We start from the raw sequence: 19,192 nt of genomic DNA, 5'->3' as shown, positions 1-19,192 counted from the left end.
AGCTGTCTGCAGCACGTGAGTTGGCCGTGCGGATCTAGATATTATTATAGCACGTGAGTTGTCCGTGCAGCACGTGAGTTGTCCGTGCGGATCCAGATATGATATTATAGCACGTGAGTTGTCTGTGCAGCACGTGAGTCTCCGTGCTTATAGCTCTTGGGCTGTAGGAGCCCCTCATGAGTCTGTACACACCCCCAGTGAGTGTAGTCGACTATAAGCAGGGATCGGGCTGCACGCCGCAGCATGTATTATACATCGCTGAGTGATTGAGTGTGCTGAACATAGTGAGAGAGAATGCGAGACAGTGAGATTGAGTACTCCGATAGTGTGAGTACATGAGTACAATCTCCTAGATACATTGTATTGACATGCACACATGACATACATGCATAGAGATATGTTTTTCTCATGCTGTACGATATCACATTATTCATGATTTCTCACACATATTGACAGATGGGCATAGTGATACATTTGTTTTACATTGGTTATCTGGAAAGAAAATGAGACATTTTATTTATTATTGAAAGGATTTTGGAAAAATTACTGTTTTCAAACTTATTCATATTTTTGGTAACTTCGGTAAATGATTTGGGTTTTCACCGATGTACCTGGAAGGCAGAACTATTTTCAGAAGTCACGATTTAGCTGAGCATTTATTCTTTGGTTACTTCTGGTATTACTTGTTTTATATTGTTATGAGTTATTGTTGGTTATGGAAGTTGGACTCTGACCTTGGTACAAGCTTGTCACTACTTCAACCTAAGGCTAGGTTTGTTACTTACTCAGTACATGGGGTCGGTTGTACTGATACTATACTTCTGCACATCGGGTGCAGATCTTGGTTGTTGTTGTTGATATGCTCGATGGTTGCGGGATTTGAAGATGTATCAGCATTCCTGTTGTAGCTGCCTCTTGTTCATGGTAGTCTTAGATTTATAAAAGCTCTATTTATGTATTATTCAAACAGACTATGTAATTATTTCATTTTCGCTTTGTATACTCTATTTTTAGAAGCTCATGATTTATATTACCAGTTCTTGGGGAATGTATAAGATTAATATCTTTATTCACTTAAATTGCTTTAATGATTATTATTGGAATTGGATAATTGAAAGTTGGCTTACCTAGCGGGTTGGGTTAGATGCCATCACGACTAGTTGGATTTTGGGTCATGACAAGGTGGTATCAGAGCTCTAGGTTCATAGATTCTATAAATCATGAGCAAGTGTCTAGTAGAGTCTTGCGGATCGGTATGATGACGTCCATACTTATCTTCGAGAGGCTACAGGGCATTTAGGATATATACTTCCCATCTTTCTTTCCTTATCGTGCATGATTGATTCAGCTTGAAACATAACTCTTTGAATTCCTTCCACATATTCGTATGCGCACATGAGCGCTCGGTATCAGCTGTGCATCGCCGGCTTGTGATTCTATGAACGAGGTTCAAGATGTGTATTCTATGTTTTGGTGATGGGCTAGTCTGGAGGACTTGAGGCCAGGTTTAGACCACAGCTTAGGCTCGGTAGCTTCAGTTGTAACCTGTACATTTGGACTCATATGTCCGGTAATATCCTTACGAGTGAAATTTATGGCTCGATGAGCAGTGGAATGGCTTTGTGATGAGTATGATGTAACTGCGGGATGTGTTAAGACGATTTGAATGTGACGAGAAGCGTTTCCTTGAAATGTAAAGGAAGGCCATTGGGTGCTTTATTTTCATTTTGATGTGACGTACAATCTCGAGTGTGAATGTTTTGAAGGATCTTTTGCGTTGTTAAATTTTGGGACAAACTAAATTCTCATGTCTTGTTAATAAGTTTGAACTTGGAAAGATTAAGTGATTGCGTAGTTATTGTGTAATGACCCGGCCTGTCGTTTTGAGTATTACGGCTCCGTTCCCCCATTTACTGCTCAATTTATGCCTTACAATTAATTTATGACTTATCGGGTTAGTTGGTTCGGGTCCGGAAGGATTTCAGAGTGAAATGAGATACTTAGTCTTATAATTGAAAACTTAAGTTGGAAAAGTTGATCGGATATTGACTTATGTGTAAACGACCTCGGAATTTAATTTTGATAATTCCAATAGCTCCGTATGGTGATTTTGGACTTAGGAGCGTGTCCGGAAAATTATTTGGAGGTCCGTAGTGGAATTAGGCTTGAAATGCCGAAAGTTGAATTTTTGGGAAGTTTGACCGGGGGGTTGACTTTTTGATATCGAGGTCAGAATCTGATTCTGGAAATTGGAATAGATTCATTATGTCATTTATGACTTGTGTACAAAATTTGAGGTCAATCGGACTTGATTCGCTAGGTTTCGGCATCAAATGTAGAAGTTGAAAATTTCATAAGACTAAAGTTTCAAGTGAGTACGCATAAGACCCAACTTTGAACGAGAATATCTACATATATATATATATATATTGAGTTATGTGATGATCTACCTATCAAATGAAAGATCTTCGAGTCTAGTTTCTAACGCTTCAAACCGTTCGTCATTTGGACATTCCTACAAGAAGTTATGACTAAATTACCAAAGTCTGGAAAAATGCGATTCTGCGACCAATTCTGCGATCGCAGAAGTAGTTATGCGACTGCAAAATGGTCGCAAACCTGTCCAGTGAAGCCCATTTCTGGGCATCGATTTTGTGGTGCATTTTGCGACCCGCATACCCATTCTACGGTCCATTATGCGACCGCAGACCTGCTTTCGGAGGGTTAATTTTTCTATTTTCATAATACGAACCCATTTTGATAAATAGGCTTTGGGACTCATTTTGGAGCAAAAATCTGACATTTTTAGAGAGAAGGGAGAGTGTTCTAAAGGGAGGAAGAAGCTCAAGTGCTTTGTTCATCAAGATCTTGTTCAAGCTTTGAAATCCAACAAGGAAATATCACAAGATCTTCACCCAAGAGGTAAGGTTCTAACTCGTAGTCTTCAATTTCGAGTTTGGGTAAAGAAGGGTGATTAAGAGTATGATTCTTGGGTGTAATAGTATCATTTATACATATCAATAAGGTTTATGGAAAGATTGTTGAGTTCAAATGGGTATAGATTGGGTTGAAAATGGTAAAAATCTTCAAAGACTTTAATTGAAGATTTGAGGGTCGAGTTGATGTCGGAATTTGGTGAAATTTATATGGTTGGACTCGTGGTTGGATAGGCGTTCATATTTTATAACTTTTGTCGGGTTCCAAGACGTGGGACCCACGGGCAATTTTTGAGTTAATTTCGGATTTTATTGGAAAAATTAGTATTTTCTTATGGGATTAATTACAATAATTGGTATTGATTGAATCGAATTAATTGTGCCTAGATACAAGGCTTTCGGAGACCAATTCTCGTGGCAAGGGCATAGCGGAATAAAGAATTACATGGGTTAAGGTAAGTAACACTTCTAAACTTGGTTCTGAGGGTATGAATCCCCGAATTTGGTATGATATAAATTGTTTGGAGGTGACATACATGATAGGTGACGAGCATGTGGACGCGCACCATATAAATTGTGTCTTGAATAAATCCTGTGCAGTTGTAAGATTAATGAATCATGTTATTATCTGAACATTCTCCACGTGTTAGAAAAATTGAGCTGAGGCTCCTATTAAAGATCATGTTTAGGCTACGTGCCAATATTTTGGGACCCATGGGGTCGTGTTGTTGTTGAATTAATTGTTCAAAAATATATATTTTACACTTGGTAATAATTTTTCATTGTGAGGATATTTATGGGATTAAGCTGCGCAACGTAGCAGGCCATTTGGCTTTATATATGTTATTATTAAATAGATCGGGGCTGCCCGCCTGCAGCAGGCCAGAATGGCTTTATACATTATTATTGTTTTGGATCGGGGCTGCCCGCCTGCAGCAGGCCTTATTGGCTTTACTATTTTTTGGATTGGGGCTGCCCGCCTACAGCAGGCCTTATTGGCTTTACTATTTTATGGATCGGGGCTGCCCGCCTGCAGCAGGCCTAATAGGCTTTGTTATTATACGGATCAGGACTGCCCACCTGCAGTAGGCAATATTGCCTTTGTATTACGCTTGGGCTGAAGGAGCCCTCTGGAGTCTGTACATACCCCTAGTGAGCGTAGATGATCATCGATATTCGGGATGGACTTCCCAGGGTATGGACTTGCCTTACTTACTGCTTATATATATATTTGGGATGGATTTTCCCAGGGTATGGACTTGCCTTACTTATTTGTATTGTAATGAGTTTACCTGGACATGGATCTTGATCGAATTATTTATATTTGGAAGATAAATTATCCCAGGGCTGGATTGGAATTATACAGTACTGAGTGACTGACTGTCAGTCGATGTGTATTTATATACGGGTTGGAACATCCCTGGGCTGGATTGGCCATAAACAGTACCAAGTGACCGGATAATTCGTGACCAGTATTTACATGAGGTCTTTTTTACTGAGATGTCATATGCCTCATATCATGCAGTATTGATCTATTTCACTTGTATTGAGTTTAACTGTTGAACTTGAAAGCATTCTTACATTTCTGTACCATTATTTTTACTCGACTGTACCTGCGGAGCTCATCATTTATTTCAGCCCAGAGGTTAGTCTTGTTACTTATTGAGTTAGTTGTACTCATACTACTCTCTGCACCTTGTGTGCAGATCCAGGTTCTTACGGACACAGAGATTGTTAGATTTCAGAGTACTTTCAGTTGGAGACTATCAAGGTAGCTGCTTGGCGTCCGCTGACCTTGTCTCTCTTTCCTTCAGTTATTGTACTGTTCTATATTTTTATATAGTGATTTTTATCAGTCAAACATTGTACTCATATTAGATGTTCATGCACTCAGTGACACCGGGTTTTGGGAGTGTTATATTTGAAATTGTGAGATTTCTTCAGATGAATTTAATTAATTGTTTTCAAATTTAAAAGATATGGTGGATTATTGAGATTTTCGGCTTGCCTAGTATTGAGATAGGCTCCATCACGACAAGTGAGATTTTGGGTCGTGACATATTGTGACTGCGAAAGGGTATAACAAAATACCAATTTGAGGCTAAGCAGATGGGTTATCCCCTGCGGAGTAATCTACGTAGGTATGTTTCTTATATGTGAGTGGAGGTTTTTTTTCCTGCCAGTAGGGCATATGTGTGGAGATTTGAATTTGAATATGGCTGAGAAAGTTGACTTGAGTGTCAAGGGAATAATGCGAACTTAACGGATGATTTGGGTATTTTTATGGTTGGTGTTACATGAGTTTGAGAAGAAGTTTCATTGAACTGACTGTGGCATTATGGCAGTAATAGAGTATTAGTATTGTGAGTTATGGAATATTTTAATCGGGCTTTGAGCTAAGTGGGTGAGCCTGCTATTGATAAATTCAATTTCATGGTTATATGTAAAGGTTTAGTTTTGGGTTGAGGCATACTGGTGGGTTAGTTATGACTTGCAGAAGTTGAGATCGAGGATGACTCGAATAAGAAAATTTCCTGGTTACGGGTTATATTGCACGTATGAGTATATGAAAATCGTGGGATGAGTGAGTTGTTATTAGTTAATAATGTAGTGCGCACGGAGTGTGAATTTGATAGGTGGTGATAAAGTAGAGTTACTTCTTTGAGTGTGGTTGTGCTAATCGGGCACGTGTCTTCTGGCCTATTTGGGCGGTGTAATTTAGACTTGAGCAAAGTGGGTGACTTCCTAGAAATATTCTAGTGGGTTTGAGAATTTTATATAGCAATGGAGAATTTCTCCGGACTTGTGTATGGATAAACCTGAGATTTGCATTTGATGGTGCCTAGACTTATGAAAATTCTGTATGACTACGGATTCTACATTTCTATGATACTTTATCTGATTCATTAATTTCCTTCCTCTACAATTGTGCACATGCGCCTATGGCTTCACGAAATTTGAGGAGTTGGTTGTAACATTGCTGTTGTGGTGGTGCTTGTTGAACTTGCAATACGATTAACTTCCTTGAGACCTCTCCCATATTTGGGTGCACGGATGGCACGGGTTGTGGCTCTGAGTTATATTGGTACGGCATGCTTGTGGAACAGTTGTGTTTAGTAATATAAGGTCATTGGACCTTGAATGGGTACTATCAGGTTTAATTTTGATATATTCGGGAGTATAATATTAAAAGTCGGCTCAGAAAGCGATTACGGTTCTGGTTGGGGCGAGAGAGCTCCGTGACTTGTTGAACTGGTGAGCGGTCATGAAATTTCGCGTGTTTATTTTATTTTCAACAGTGTACAAAGGTTTTGGAATGAGTTTTGGTTCGATATGGGTTTAATACTAGTATACGGTTGGTTTTGGAGTAGTCACTGCGATTAGGAATGGTGCTACGAGCACGCGAGTTGTGTAATATGTTGGTTGATTATATCCATGGTTATAGTTATAGCTCGATGCAACTTGTTCGGACTTATACAGTGTATAAATGTAAGATTTGTGTCTTGAAAGAAATTTGGAAGGTTGGAAATTAAACTCCAAGGTTTTTGGGCTAAGGTTAAATTAATGATTTTCAGTTGCATTGTGTTGTCAAGCCTATATGGAATAGGGTGATGTGGGTTCACCCCCGGGTACGTGCGTGGTGAGATGAAACAGTGATTTGATGGCTTGGAAATAACTCTTGGCACATTCGAGGACGAACGTATGTTTAAGTAGGGGAGAATGTAATGACCCAACCGATCGTTTTGAGTATTACAACCCCGGTTCCCCATTTTCTGCTCAAATTATACTTTACAGTTGTTGTGTGACTTGCCGGGGAAATTTGTTCAGGTCCGGTGAGGTTTTAGAATGAATTGGAATACTTAGTTCCAAGGTTTAAAGCTTAAGTTGAAATAGTTGACCAGATATTGACTTTTGTGTAAACGACCTCGAAATTTAATTCTGATGATTCCAATAGCTCCGTATGGTGATTTTGGACTTAGGAGCATGTCCGGAAAATTATTTGGAGGTCCGTAGTGGAATTAGACTTGAAATGCTGAAAGTTGAATTTTGGAAAGTTTGACCGGGGGGTTGACTTTTTGATATCGGGGTCGGAATCCGATTCTGGAAATTGGAATAGCTTCGTTATGTCATTTATGACTTGTGTGCAAAATTATAAGTCATTCCTGATTGATTTGATGTATTTTGGCACAAGATATAGAATTTGAAAGTTCAAAGTTCATTAGGCTTGAATTGAGGTATAATTCATGATTTTAGTGTTGTTTGAGGTGATTTGAGGGTTCGACTAAGTACGTATGATATTTTAGGACTTGTTGGTATATTTGGTTGAGGTCCCGAGGGGCTCGGGTGAGTTTTGGATGGTTAACGGATCATTTTTGGCCTTGGTGAGATTGCTGATATCTGCTGCTGCATTTTTCTGATTTTCTCTTTTGCGTTCGCGAGTGAGCTCTCGCGTTCACGAAGAGTGTTTTCTGAGTGTGAGGTTTTGTTCTTCGCGTCCGCGAAGGGGAGGACGCGAACGCGAAGGTATGGTCTGTGTGTGCATCGCGAATGCGTGAGAGGTGTCGCGTTCGCGAAGAGGAGTGAGGCTATTGGGGACCCCCGGGTCCTTGTTCTACGCGTTCGCGAGGTGGCGGTCGCGTTCTCAAAGGTCTAAGCTGGTAAAGCTTCGCGTTGGCGAAGCCATGGTCGCGTTCGCGAAGGGTAAGATTTGTAAAGCTTCGCTTTCGCGAAGCCATGGTCGCGTTCACGAAGGGTTAAATTTGTAGGCAGTCGGGTTGTGTTTCGCGAATGCGAAGAAGAGAGGTCTGGACAGAGAGTTTAAGTTCTGAAAATGGGACTTTTGTCCCATTTTCAATTTTTGACGGATTTGAGCTCGGGAATAGGCGATTTTTGTGAGTTTTTCAAGGAAAACAACGGGGTAAGTGATTCTAACTCGGTTTTGGTTAAATTACACGAATCTATTATTGTTTTTATCAACAAATTAGTGTTTTGGGTTGAAAATAGTAGAAAAATTCATAGACTTTAATTGAGGATTTGAAAGCCGAGTTTTGGTCGGATTTGAGTAATTTTGGTATGGTTGAACTCTTGGCTGAATCGGGGTTCGGATTTTGTGAGTTTTATCAGATTTCGAGATGTGGGCCCCACAGGTGATTTTTGGAGCGTAATTTCGGATTTTTGGAAAATATTAGTAACTTTATATGGAATTTATTCCTATAATTTTTTAGTTGAATCAAATTAATTGTGAATAGATTCGAGCCGTTTGGAAGTTGATACACGCAGAATGAAATTTCTGGAGCATTGCTTAGCTTGCTCGACATTGGATTTGGCTTGTTCGAGGTAAGTAACTCTTCTAATCTTGGAGTTGAGGGTATGAACCCTGAATATATGTATTTCGTGAATTGTTAGGAGGTGACGCACATGCTATGTGACGGGCGTGTGGGTGTGCACTATAGAAATTGTGACATAATTATTTCTAGGGAATTTTGTAGTTAAATGACCTTGGCATTTTCTATGCGGTTTTATGAGTTAAAGAAATTGAGCTGAAAAGCATATTAAAAATCATGTTGAGGCTACGTGCTAGTATTATTGGGACCCACAAAGGTCATATTGTTATTAATTATTTATTTTTAATTGAAAATTCATACTCAGTCATATACATTTCATTGCATATCATATCTCAGTCTCTGTTGTTATTTTTTGATACATCATATTATCATTTTGGGCTATTCTCATGACATTGTGAGCCCATGAGAGAGAGACTAGAGAGATTGATGACTAAGGGAGGCCGAGGGCCTGATTGTGAAGATATTGTTTTTGGGGATCGGGCTGGAGGCCGAGGGCCTGATTGTGAAGATATTTTGTTTATGGGATCGGACTGCACGCCGCAGCAGGCCATGCTGGCTTTATATATATTATACTATTGCACGTGAGTTGGCCGTGCAGATTCATATATTATACTATTGCACGTGAGTTGGTCGTGCAGCACGTAAGTTCGCCGTGCGGATCCGTGCAGCACGTGATTTGTTCGTGCAGATCCAGATATGATATTATAGCACGTGAGTTGTCCGTGCAATACATGAGTTGTCCGCGCTTATAGCACTTGGGCTGTAGGAGCCTCTCGTGAGTCTGTACACACCCCGAGTGAGCGCAGTCGACTATAAACAGGGATCGGGCTGCACACCGCAATAGGTACTATACAATACTGAGTGATTGAGTGTGCTGAACATAGTGAGAGAGAATGCGAGACAGTGAGATTGAGTACTCCGAGAGTGTGAGTACATGAGTACAATCTCTGAGATACATTGCATTGACATGCACACATGACATACATGCATAGAGATGTGTTTTCCTCATGCTGTACGGTATCATATTATTCATGATTTCTCACACATATTGACAGATGGGCATAGTGATACATTTGTTTTACATTGGTTATCTGGAAAGAAAATGAGACATTTTATTTATTATTGAAAGGATTTTTGGAAAAATTACTGTTTTCAAACTTATTTATATTTTTAGTAACTTCGGTAAATGATTTGGGTTTTCACCGATGTACCTGAAAGGCAGAACTATTTTCAGAATTCACGATTTAGCTGAGCATTTATTCTTTGAGTTACTTCTGGTATTACTTATTTTATATTGTTATGTGCTATTGTTGGTTATGGAAGTTGGACTCTGGCCTTGGTACAAGCTCGTCACTAATTTCAACCTAAGGCTAGGTTTGTTACTTACTCAGTACATGAGGTCGGTTGTACTGATACTACACTTCTGCACATTGCGTGCAGATCTTGGTTGTTGTTGTTGATATGCTCGATGTTGACGGGATTTGAAGATGTACCAGCGTTCCTGTTGTAGCTGCCTATTGTTCATGGTAGTCTTAGATTTATAAAAGCTCTGTTTATGTATTATTCAAATAGACTATGTAATTATTTCATTTCCGCTTTGTATACTCTATTCTTAGAAACTCATGATTTGTACTACCAGTTCTTGGGGAATGTATAAGATTAAGATCTTTATTCACTTAAATTGCTTTAATGATTATTATTGGAATTGGATAATTGAAAGTTGGTTTACTTAGCTGGTTGGGTTAGGTGCCATCACGACTAGTTGGATTTTGGGTCGTGACATCGGCGGAGTTCCGGTCGTGGACCCTATCGACGCCAGTTCACATGTGGCCATCAACACAAATTTGCCTATCAATCCTGAGAACAGCGTGCGCAGGGAAGTCTGATCGATTGCCCAGAATATGCATAATAGTGAAAACGATGGGATCAATTGGCGAGTAATCTTCGAAATGTTGCAGGCTCAACATGCAACGATAGTCCAGTTGCAGAACCAAAGCCGAGCGCCGAGTAGGGTTGAGCCTGAGCCATCCTGGGTTGTCACCCGTAGAAATAAACCGATCACGGAGAGGCAGAATGAAAATGAATCAGGGACCAACCCCAAGATCATAAAGATGCTCGAGGAATTGAAAAAACAGATAGAATCGGGGGAAAAGAAAATTGAAGCCAATGACAAAAAGGTGGAAACCTACAACTCCAAAGTCGATCAAGTCCCAAGAGCACCTCCGATACTGAAGGGCCTGGATTCCAAGAAGTTTGTTCAAAAACCTTATCCTCCGAGCGCAGCCCCAAAGCCGATCCCAAAGAAGTTCTGCATGCTCGAGATTCCTAAGTACAACGGAACGACCTACCCAAATGAGCACGTGACTTCCTACATATGCGCTATCAAAGGGAACGACTTGGAGGATGATGAGATCGAGTCTGTCCTGCTAAAAAAGTTCGGGAAAACTCTGTCCAAAGGAGTTATGATATGGTATCACAACCTACCTCCCAATTCTATTAACTCATTTACTATGCTTGTAGATTTATTCGTAAAAGCACACGCTGAGGCTATTAAGGTCGAGACCAGGAAGTCAGACCTTTTCAAAGTGAAGCAGGGGGATAATGAGATGCTTAGGGAATTCGTGTCCCGGTTTCAAATGGAATGGATGGACTTGCCTTCGATCGCAGATGATTGGGCCGTTCAAGCCTTCACCCAGGGACTCAATGTTTGAAGCTCGCTGGCTTCACAACAGTTAAAACAAAATCTGGCAGAGTACCTTGCTGCCACTTGAGCCGACGTGCATAATCGGTCTTAATAAAAAATCAGGGTCGAAGACGATCCACTCGGGGCCCTTTCCGGGTCCGTTTACCCCGTCAGAGCCATCGACAGAGTCAGGAGAAATGTTGATCGTGAACCAAGGTCAAACAAGGATCGATATCAGCCATACAATGGAGACCGAAGAGGTAGCGGATTTGGGCGAAACCCCATGAAAAGTGAAAGAATGAGTGATCGGGGTCAAAGCAATCGGAGACTCATGAGCAAAAATAGATTCGACAGGCCCATCGGGCATAAGGAGGCACCAAGGCTATCGGAGTACAACTTTAACGTCGACGCCGCAACCATCGAATAGTCCATTGGACGCATCAAAGACACCAAATGGCCTCGACCTATACTGTACGATCTAGCCCAAAGGGATCCTAACCTGATGTGAAAATATCATGGAACTCATAGCCATAGAACAGAAGATTGCCGACAATTAAGAGCGGAGGTAGCCCGACTATTCAATAACGGACAGCTCCGAGAGTTCCTGAGCGATCGATCCAAGAACCACTTCATGAACAGAGATTCTAGTAAACAGATCGAGCAGGAGGAACCTCAACATATCATTAACATGAGCATCGGTAGGGTCGACGTTCCACATGGGCCGATGCTGAAGCGCACCAAAGTATCCATCACAAAGGAAAAACGGACTTGGGATTATGTGTCGGAGGTAACCTTGTCCTTCAACGACGAAGACACTGAGGGGATCGTGCAGCCCCACAATAATGCATTGGTAATATCAGTACTTATAAATAAATCTCAAGCTAAGCGTGTGTTAATTGATCCAGGTAGCTCGGCCAACATCATCGGATCGAGGGTTGTGGAACAGCTCGTCCTACAATATTAGATCGTGCCTACGGTCCGAGTCCTAAACGAGTTCAACATGGCATGTGAGACAACTAAAGGGGAGATAACATTATTGGTGAGCACCACCGGGACCGTTTAGGAAACAAAGTTCAATGTGATCAAAGGGGAATTGAGGTACAATGCTTTGTTCGGGAGACCATGGATTCACAACATGAGGGCCGTACCCTCGACTCTGCACCAGGTGTTGAAGTTCCCAATGCTGGAAGGAATAAAAGCAGTTTACGGAGAACAACCGACCACAAAAGAGATGTTCGCGGTCGACGAGGTGGTCCCGATATCCGCACTTTCGACATTGAAGGAGCTGGGTCCCGTCACCAAGGGAGAAACCAAATAGCAACTACTGACACCAACTCCGTCCCAACCGGAGAAGCAGGAGATGGGTGAGTACGACGACTACGGGGTTCCCAAGTCTTTCATAGCTCCCTACGATTTTGACGCTACCAAATCAACGGTCAGAACTGGAGCAAGTCGTACTAATCGAACACTTGCCCGATCAAAAGGTATACCTGGGCACGGGGTTGAATCCCGAGGTCATGAAAAACTCATTCAATATCTTATAGGTAATGAAGATTGTTTCGCTTGGCCCCACTTTGATATCACAGAGATCCCACCGAAAATAATCACTCACAAGCTAAGCCTGGACCTGAATTTCCACCCGGTCAAGAAGAAGAGGAGACCCCAGTCCAAGGTCAAACATGCTTTCATCAAGGGCGAGGTATATAAACTCCTTAAAATAGGGTCCATCCGGGAGGTTAAATACCTGGACTGGTTAGCAAATGTAGTAGTAGTCCCCAAAAAGGGGAACAAATTAAGAATGTGTGTGGACTACAAAGACTTAAATAAAGCGTGTCCCAAGGACTCTTTCCTTTTGCCTAACATCGATCGCATGATCGATGCAACGGCCGACCACGAGATCCTCAGTTTTCTCGACACTTAATATTGGTACAACCAAATTCGGATAGACTCGGGTGATCAGGATAAAACTTCCTTCATTACCAAGTACGGCACCTACTGCTATAACGTGATGCCGTTCGGACTAAAAGATGCCGACGCCACTTACCAATGCCTAGTAAATCGGATATTTGAAGAAAAAATAGGAAAATCAATGGAGGTTTACATTGACAATATGTTGGTTAAGTCCCTGCGAGCAGAGGACCATTTGAAACATTTGCAAGAAACCTTCAGCATATTCAAGAAATACAATATGAAGCTGAACCCGGAGAAATGTGCATTCAAAGTCAGGTCCGGTAAGTTCCTCGAATTTATGGTATCCAACTGGAGAATCCTGATCAACCCCGATAAGATCAAGGCCTTCGAAGATATCACTGTTGTGGACAATGTGAAGGTCGTACAAAGGTTAACCGGACGCATAGCCTCCTTGGGACGATTTATTTCGAGGTCCTCCGACAAAAGCCACCGGTTCTTCTTATTGTTGAATAAAAAGAGTAACTTCTCATAGACCCCAGATGTCCAACAATCCTTGGAGGAGCTCAAGCGATATCTATCAAGCCCACCACTACTTCAGACACCAAAGATAGACTAATAGCTATACCTGTACTTGGCAGTATTGGAGATAGCGGTAAGTGGAGTCCTAGTCCGGGAAGAGAAAGGTACGCAATTTCTAATTTACTATATTAGCAGGACTTTAGGTGAGGCCGAAACTAGATACCATCACCTAGAAAAATTGGCGCTCTCTTTATTAAGCGCCTCTAGGAAGCTAAAATCGTACTTTCAATGTCACCCCATATGTGTCATAACCACTTACCCATTCAGGAATGTAATGCATAAACCTGAACTCTCGGGAATCTTTCGGCATAGACCCTTCTTCCTCCTTGCGATGCAAAGGCAATGTCAGGGAGTCCGACTCTTCAATAGAAAAAAAGAAGGTCGTGTGCGAGTCGGCTGGGAAAACACAAGCTTAACACGTCTTTCTTTATCTTTTTCATATCTGAATGTATTCGCCAAGCTGGGGCAAAGAAAGCCGTCCGACCCTACCGAAGTACCAAAGGCTTTCGAGGCTTACACCTCCCTATTACAGGACCTAAAAAAAGGCTTTCAGTAGCGCCCTTAGAATCTAATTTGAAGCGCCAGTAGTTGTAGCTGTGGCCACACCAACCCTTTCGTTCTTATCGCTCCGGATTCCGATCTATATGACCTCCGGGCGGTACAAAGTAAACCTCTTCCGTAGAAGCAGGTAGTAACCTAACCTTTAAGAATTTGTTCAAGGGGGGACCCTCTGATCTATCAATGGAAAGATCTCCATGTGTGGCGTGATAAGGAATCCTAGAAAAGATCGATTGAGACTCCCTCCACGGTCCCACGAAGATCTCTACGTACTTGTCCAGGTAATGTAGTTAGGCAATCTATTAGGACTGTAAAATTAACTAACAATGAGGCCGAGTATGAGGCTATGATTGCAGGTCTCGAACTAGCCAAAAGCTTGGGGGCAGAGGTGATTGAAGCTAAGTGTGACTTCCACCTTGTGGTGAACCAAGTTAATGGGACGTTCGAAGTCAGAGAGGAAGAATGCAAAGATACCTGGATAAACTGCAGCTAACATTACATCGATTCAAGGAGTGGACTCTACAATATGTGCCTCGAGATCAAAACAGTGAGGCCGATGCCCTTGCTAACTTGGGATCGTCGGTCGATGACGATGAGTTCAACTCGGGGGCGGTTGTACAACTCATGAGATCGGTAGTGGAAGAAGGTCATGCCGAGATAAACTAAACAAGCCTAACTTGGGACTAGAGAAACAAATATATAGAATATCTGAAGACCGGAAAACTGCCTTCGGACCCTAAGGAATCGAGGACTCTGCGTATAAAGGCGGCCTGGTTCAGCCTGTTCGAAGACGGTACATTATTCCGGAGAATGTTCGATGGCCCACTAGCAATATATCTAGGACCTAGAGACACTGAATATGTTCTGAGGGAAATACACGAAGGTACCTGCGAAAATCATTCGAGTGCCGAATCATTAGTTCAGAAAATAATCAGAGCCGATTACTATTGGATTGACATGGAAAGGACGCGAAAGAGTTCGTACAAAAATGCAGCGGGTGTCAAAGGCATGCTCCGATGATTCATCAGCCCGAGGAGCTGCTACATTCGGTCTTGTCACCCTGGCCGTTTATGAAATGGGGGATGGAAATCGTCGGCCCCCTTCCATAGGCACCCGATAAGGCTCAATTTATATTGTTTATGACTGACTATTTTTCTAAATGGGTGGAAGCCCAGGCATTTGAAAAAGATAGGGAGAATGAATTCATTGATTTTATCTGGGACCACATAATATGTCGGTTCGGAATGCTGACCGAGATCGTGTGTGACAATGGGAAGCAATTCATCGACATCAAAGTAAGCAAGTTTCTCGAAAATCATAAGCTCAAAAGAATCCTGTCAACACCCTATCACCCTAGTGGGAACGGGCAAGCGAAGTCAACAAACAAAACCGTACTCCAAAACCTCATAAATAGATTAACCAACGCCAAAGGAAAATGGAAAGAAATCTTGCCCGAAGTCCTATGGGCTTACCGTACGACCTCGAAGTCCAATATCGGGGCCACCCCGTTCTCGTTGGTTTACGGCGTCGAAGCTCTAATATCGGTCGAAGTCAAAGAATCGAGTCTCAGGTTCCGATATGAAACTAAGAATCAAATAACGAGACCATGAATACGAGCCTGGAACTATTAGATGAAAGGCGTGAAGCCGCCCTCGTTCGGATGGTCGCCCAAAAACAACGGATCGAGAGGTATTACAATCGAAGAGCCAACCTTCGACACTTCAATGTCGGGGACTTAGTGTTCAGGAAGGTCACATTAAATACCTGGAACCTGAACGAAGGGAAGCTGGGGCCGAACTGGGAAGGTCCATATCAAATTTTCGAGATCACCATAAAGGGGTCGTACAAACTCGGAGCAATGAACGGTGACCAACTACCGAACAACTAGAACATTACTCACTTGAAACGATATACTGCTAAGGTACAACCCCATTTACTTCTTTTATTTATTTACATTTTTGACTAACGCTTGCAGGTAACCGTCAAAGAACGATACAATTTTTTATGCCTGAAAGCACGTGTTGCACTCTTTTTCCCTTGAACCAGTTTTGTCCCAAATGGGTTTTTCGGCAAGGTTTTTAACCAGGCAATAGTGGATCGTGCTAACTTAGAATCGAAGACCGGTTGTCAACAGTATCCGAGGCTTCTCTATGATCGACCTCCAACACTAGGGGGCATCACACTCGGATAATGATTTTGGTAAGGAAAGGAACTTTGTGCTCGAATAGTCTAGGCTTAATCGATAGGATTTACTGTAAGGGCCAAACTGTCGTATGAACTATGCCCACATAGACCGCCCGAGCCCGGACACAAAGCTTGAACACATGTGTAACTTTGTATATTATGCACAAAAATGAAAGGAAGTTTCTACCTTGCAGATAAATATTTTGCAACTTAAAAAATTTTCTTTCTTATATTTGATCCCCTAAAGACATCGAACCCAAGGGCCACCTCACTCGGGCATTGCCGCCCAAGGCAGGTTCGGACGACACGGGATAATAAAGCCCGGGGGCACAAAGCTTATTAGGCTACCTCGACATCGGATTTATACTGGACTACCATCTCATCGGCATCGACTTTGGTTACTTCAACCACCGACTTGGCTGCTTTAAGCTCCCTGGCAAGAGTCTCTCGATCGGTAACAACTAAGCTTAGTTGAGACTGGAGCTCCTCAATATTTTGGGACCGTGCCTCAGCCTTCTCTCTCGTCGCTCAAAGTTGGGCCTCCGCTGAGGTCGGCTGCACTCAGGCAGTCTCATTTTCTGAGGCCAGGAGGTTCATCCTACCTCTCCACTCTTCGGCCTCGACCTTGACTGCATCCATCTCGGCTCGGAGTTGGTCGATCTAATCAATCTTCTGTTGCACCTATGAGTTCCGACCATTAGTCACCGTGTCTAGCTCATTATCACTGACTTCAAAGATTTTTACCTGTTCAACCAGATCGGCGAGTTCTTTCCGTGCCGCTTCCAACTGAGCTCGAAGGCTCTTAGCCTTTCCTTTGTGCTGCTTGCTAAGAAATTTGTACGTGTCTCTCTTCTCAGTAAGCTCTCTGACTTCGACTTTGAGTTTGTTCTGCTCATCCCGATACCAAAGGAAAGTTTCGTGGTGAAGAACCGAGGCCTATAAATATGAAGAAAAATATTAGGACTATCAATGAATTAGTACGAGTATAGGAGGAGAAATTAAAATCATCAAGAGTTATCTAGAGTTACCCAGTTCACCGCCTATTGTTCTTCATTGAACAGGCAGGGCACGTCTACCTCATTCATTTTGGCCTGGTCTTCTTCAGTCACTAAGCACCGGAGATAACTGGCCATCCCTACGGGGGTGGAAAGAACTCGGGAATTCTCCAGAATGGTGATGACAATGGACCACTTTCGATCAGGATCCACTCTCGGGGCAGGGAACCGGTTGATCAGTTTCAGGCTCGAGTTAGGCCCACTTGCCCACGAGGATAGACTATTCCTCGGTACCTCAAAGTCACCCAATCCAGTGACGTCCTCCATGGCGGTGGAATCCATGCCATCAAAAAAGTAGTGGAGGGGGTCATTCGCTCCATGGGCCCCCTCGTTGGTGCGCACTTTCACAATTTTTGCCTCGTTGTACTTGGACTCAGTAAACGAGGGTGACTCCGTGATGTATATCACACCGAGTGCCTCCTTCGGTGCACTTCCCGCATCCCGGGAAGCCTCAACCCCGGTCTCCTCATCGACCTCCCTGGCTTGAGGCAGATCGGCCTCACGGATCTCTGGTTCAGAGGCCCTTTGCTCTTCGAGCTTCGACGGCTTGGGGGCCACCAGAACAAAAGGTTCATCTTCCTTGGACTCATCCCTCAGCCGATAGAGCAAATCCGAAGCTGGTGCTCGGGTGCTGGTATTTTCTTTCGACTTGCGAACCAGCCTTCTCCTTATTTTCTTTTTCTCTGAGTTAGGGGAACTCGGAGCCCTCTTCTTTTTCCTCTCTTTGGCTAGTCTCAGAGATGGGGACTCGACAGGTAAGTTCTTTCCACCGACTGGAGGCCAAAGCTCGACATCCTTAGATAAACCTGCAAAAAGAAGTTAAGGGAGTAAGTGCTTAATGTTAAAAGGAGAGTACTAATACAACCTACTCAGGAAATAAGTCTCACCATGGGAACGGGCCTCCCAACGGCCCTTTGAGAGTTTTCTCCACGAGCGCTCAAAGTAGGGCATCTGAGAAACGATACCCTCGACCCACTCCTTGAGTCATGGGACAATATTTGGGACCTGAGCAATGGTTGCACCATCACAAAGCACCTATAAGGAAAAGAGAAGGAAATAATAAATCGACATTCAAAAGTAAGTTATACTTACGTGAAGTATTCCACTTCTCGAAAAATGGCCTGCACTCAGCTGGGATCAAGTCTGAAGTCCTCACTCCGACAAAATGGCCTTGCCAGCCCCGATCTCGGTTTTCATCAATACTTGAGAACGGGGCTTTACTAGCCCAACACACAAGCTTTATCAGATCCCCTCGGAAGATTCGGGGACTGTATATGCGGAGTAGATGATCGATGGTGAACGAGCACCCATCGATTTTGTTCATATAAAATCGGAGGAGGATCACGATCCTCCAGAGTGATAGATGAATCTGGCCTAGGCACATGTTGTACCTCATGTAGAAATCCAAAATGACCGAGTTCACCGGGGCCAATGTAAAGGGATAAGTGTAAACACTTAAATATCCCTCGACATAGGTGGTGATGGCCACTTCGGGGTCGGGGACCACTATATCTTTATCGGCCCAGATGCAGTCTTTTCGGACCATAGGGAGGACCTCCTCGGTAATTGATCAGAAGTATCTCGAAACCTCCTCGCACCGACCCTATACGGAGGAAGGCTTTTCAACCTTGAAATCAACGTTGACCGAACATCCCCCGGGGATGAAAATTTTTAAAGGGGGTTCGGGCACTGGTTCATCAACGGACGCACACAGAGCAGTCTCCTCGACCTCAGTAGTTGGCCACGAAGTAGAAATAGCTTCTTTCTGGGGAACGGTTTTGGAAGTCTTTGCCATGTATTTAGAAAATGAAGATAGAGGAAAATATGAGAAAGATGAAAAAAGAAAGGAAATTGAAGGATTAAACTTGTTGGCTTGAGATGAAGATATGTAAATATTCTTGCAAAGACCTCGAATAACCGGGGTAAAAGTGCTAAAGAGTA

General features: G+C 42.8%; 1 pseudogene; it reads right to left on the bottom strand.

Annotated features, from left to right (window-relative positions):
• Positions 1-17,329, bottom strand: part of LOC107826711 (phospholipase A1-II 1-like) — a 38,391-nt pseudogene extending 21,062 nt beyond the window's left edge.
• Between the last annotated feature and the right edge of the window lie 1,863 nt (positions 17,330-19,192).

This window comes from Nicotiana tabacum, chromosome 9 (genome assembly GCF_000715075.1).
Source record: "Nicotiana tabacum cultivar K326 chromosome 9, ASM71507v2, whole genome shotgun sequence".
Classification (NCBI taxonomy): Eukaryota; Viridiplantae; Streptophyta; class Magnoliopsida; order Solanales; family Solanaceae; genus Nicotiana; species Nicotiana tabacum.
This window is presented reverse-complemented; position numbering and strand designations above follow the sequence as displayed.